This window comes from Scatophagus argus, chromosome 13, assembly GCF_020382885.2.
Source record: "Scatophagus argus isolate fScaArg1 chromosome 13, fScaArg1.pri, whole genome shotgun sequence".
Lineage (NCBI taxonomy): Eukaryota > Metazoa > Chordata > Actinopteri > Scatophagidae > Scatophagus > Scatophagus argus.
In genome coordinates this window covers 198002-201949 of record NC_058505.1, presented here as the reverse complement: position 1 = coordinate 201949, position 3948 = coordinate 198002, and the positions used below count along the sequence as shown (strand labels likewise).

At 45.3% G+C, this 3948-nt stretch overlaps 1 long non-coding RNA gene across 1 annotated transcript; it reads right to left on the bottom strand.

Moving 5' to 3' along the window:
* Positions 1-49: 49 nt before the first annotated feature.
* LOC124069975 lies at positions 50-3490 on the bottom strand. Its single transcript, XR_006845134.1, has 3 exons — positions 3351-3490; positions 2917-3031; positions 50-2755 (listed from the first exon to the last, which is right to left on the bottom strand). It is a non-coding gene; the product is annotated as an uncharacterized LOC124069975 (long non-coding RNA).
* Positions 3491-3948: the final 458 nt, after the last annotated feature.

Genomic DNA, 3948 nt, shown 5'->3' with positions numbered 1-3948 from the left:
GAGTCAGTCATTGGCTTACCAGCTGCTGACAGCAGGAGGTAAACCAAGCCTCAGTTAATGAAGTCTTTGCTGTAAATAGACTTTATTACTATTACTCTGCTTAACAGCATTACCATAGCAACCCAGCATGCAGACCAGGCAGCCCATAGCAACGGAGCCCACAGAAGGATAAAGGACAAACACACAGAACAGAGGGAAGGTCAAGGGTCAGAGGTCAGTACAGTCTGACAGGAGGAGGACTCATTGGACCAACGCTGCCCTCTGCTGGCTGAGCAGCTCATCACACCACCAGCCAACAGCACAGAAGCACAATGAAAGATCACTAAAATAAAGAAGCACAACATTAATGACCAAATCGTCCATCAGCACCAGTACAGTCCGTTTGCCCCCAGTTCAGCTACATCAGAGCCATCACATCTCACTTGGTGTAAACTTTATTTGTCCGCCACACCTGGTGTGGGTCCTGAGGGACAGCAACCTGTCCCAGCTCACACTGGGCACTTTGCACTGAAGTGCACCTGCACAGGTAGCTGCATACAGATTGGCACATGAGTCCGTGCCCCAGTTTTTGTTGTCTTCCCTTGTCTGACATCCAGGGGCACTGCTTTGGTGTGGCCACCTCCCAAACTCAGTGACAGCATCCCTATGGACTGAACTCATGGACATTTTCTTCTTGTTCAGTCAAACAAACAAACCAGAATCCATCTTCTCTCTATATGTGCACGCATGGAACCCATCTATGTCTGCAGCTGTCTGCAGCTGTAGTCTCCAGTTAACCTGCATGTTTGCACAGATTCACTAACAACGTGACTGATCTGATCACATGATTCAGTCTTCTCTCAGCTTATCCTTCGCCTGATCAGTAACAAATAAATTTTGAGGTAGTTAACCATCAGCTGTGTCACATGATCTTCCTGACACCAGGATGCTTTTGTAAATATCAGGTGAATACTGAAATGTCAGTTTTTATTCTGATTTGACTGGAGTTCAGGTTTTACATCAGGTTCATGTTTTGGGGTGAGTCAGTGTTGCTTTTTCTTCTCGTAAGACTCCTCAGATTGACTCTGTTCACTCTACAACATTTACTGTATCAGTGCAAACAAAAGCCAAACGTGTGTGTCCTCAGGTCCATGCGTCTGTACACACCTGTCACCTGTGCATGTTTCTGTCCAGGCTTTCCTCCCAGTCCCATGTCTCACGGGATTCCTCAGATCTCCTTGAATAAATTCAAGTTTTCTAAGTATGATAAAACTCTGATTTCTGCTTTTAGAAAACATAAACTTTGAAACTATGAAAAAGTTGCGTTTCAGTTTTGTTTTTAAAAATGAATTCTTCATTATCATGAAAAACTAACTCACCCTGATGAAACTGAGAACACACTGAAAGAGGGAGGTTGTTCACACCTGGCATCAACACCTGTCTGATGTCACCTGTTTGGTGTTCAAACAGGTGTGATCAGCCTCTCGGTGACAAACACGAACTCCTCTGTATCTGACGTTCAGTGTAGTATCTGGAGATTAGTATGATTGACATGGTATTTGTAGAGTAGTGCAGTGATGCTTTCCTGGGGCCCCAAAGGTCCAAAAGTATATAGGGAAGAGGAAGATGGTCCTTCTCCCACATTTCCTGGTGATTGGAAAGGTCATGGGTCAATTTCCAGATGTATCCTTCTGTCTTTAAGTAAACATTTAATCTATATAAGCATATAACTAGAGACATTTCAGCAGAGTGGTCTTCATTTGGCCTGGATCCACTCACATGCATGTACCTGATGCTGTGCTTCTTTTATTAAACGTTTTATACAAGCAAGACGGTGTCAGCGAAGATCTCCTGGTCGGGTTCGCCTCGCTGTGCGTCCAACAACTCAGCCCTGTTACCAGGCTGATATCATGTGGTCTCACGAGACGGCTTGCCCCTCACTATGAAATCATTTTCACCTGGTTATCATCTTGTCGTCTCGTTTAGAGATTTTTTTGTAATTATGATGCAGTTCTGTCATAATTAGTCTCAGAACAGATGCCATAATTAAAACAGCTGAGGTCTGACATACAAATCTAATATTCTGTCATCTGAATTTTTAATGATGTGAAATGTCTCCATTAGTTTTCTCTCTGTGAATGCAGGCTGGTTGTATTGTGTTGTCGTGAACACGATTGTGGTGAATCCTGGATGGTGAAATATGCAACCTGAAGCTTAACATTGATTTATTTAAAGTTTGTGTCCACAGGAGGAGGCTCAGGATAAAAGTGTGTTTCAAGAGGAAAAGATGTTTCCTGTAGACTGAACGTTTTGTGTGGATGTAGTTTTACTGTGGAAATGACCTGACCGAAGGGACACCAGTCGGTCTCTGGACTCAGCCCAGCAAAGCCACCAACAAGAAACACGTGAGGGGAAACTCCCAGTCTGCAGTCTTGTCGTCAGTCCCGTCTGTGCCGGGCTTATATTTCAGACACTTCAGCTTGTTATGTCAAAGGGTTAAAGATATGTGATGGAAAATCCACACTTGGTAACATTTTCATCCCTAAATCACAGATCACAAAGTGTCATATCTGAAATATAATTTCATGTCCAAACTGAAGTTGTCCTCTTGTTTTAATGGACTTGTAAATAAAGAGTGGAAACAGTGTCGTCCAATTGAGTGGCTTGAATCCTGTTGGTGGGCGGGTCCACACGATGGTTCGTATTTTCACCTGATTGGCTGATCGAAACCTGAACAATTTCAGCATTTCCTTTCACCTCTGAAACAAGTTCATACCTGTGTGACAAGTAAAACACAGATTCAGTCGGAATATTTATGTCAAGTCATAATTATGAGAACGTCATCAAAAATGTAATACAAATGTTTTATTTAAAAAGTCAGTATTTTGATTTTTCGTCTCATAAAATCTACCTGAAACTGAATGCTTTCATTTTTACCTGAAAAATACCTTCACTATATCAGAAATACGTTCTGATATAGTGAAGGTATTTTAATGGATAACGTGACCTGAGGTCCAGTGCGCCATTCATCTGTCCGTCAAACGTCTGAACCCTGAAGAAGAATCACATTAATATCACACAAATTAGAAGCTGAAAACATTTCAGTCCAAACTGATCATCCCGACCAGCAGGTGGCGCCGCTGAGGCGGACAGCGAAACACTCAGGAGCCAAAGCGCCTGTTCTCACTCTCACACACACACACACACACACACACACAGGGTCCCGACTAAGGAAACTAACGTAAAGTCCATAAGGAAACTAACGTGAAGTCGTTGTAGATTCTGTAAAAAATGTGGTTTATTTTTCAAACTGAACTTAAAGGAATAAAACAGGTGGAGCTGACACGGCCTCCACACACACACCTACCTACCTGTGGAGCGTTCCCCCGGAGGAGGGCAGGTGTGTCGGACAGATGGATGTATTGATCGATCAGTGATGGGTCCTCACCGCACGGCCCCGTGTGTCTGTGTGTGTGTGGGGGGGAGTCAGAGAGCTCAGACCGGCCCTCGGTGTGTTCTCGGCCGGCACGGTGTCATGTGGATGCGGGCTGCCGTCCTGCAGGACGCAGGTTGCGCGGCCGTCTTCGAGCTGCTACTCAGCACCGCGACAGGCCGGGGACGGAGAGCCGAGCCACCCGTGAGACCACCCGCAGACCCCATGACTTTCTGCTCACTTTGACTGTTCCTGTCGGAGCCTGGAGCCGCCGGGCAGCTGGCCGCATCCCGAGCATCGGGTCCCCGGGCCCCGGTCCTCAGTCTCCCCGCCGGTTCAGCATCTGGACCCGGACCAGGTTTAAGTCAGGAGGGCAGACTTACAGAATAAGACGCTGTCGTAATTTAATTTTTGAAAAGACTGACTGAATGCTTGTAGAAAGTACATGACATAAAAAGATAAATGTGCATGTGAGGCGGTTTTAAGCGGCTTTGGCTGCTGTTTTAGCTGCTGTCTCTGGTTTCATCCTCCGCCTT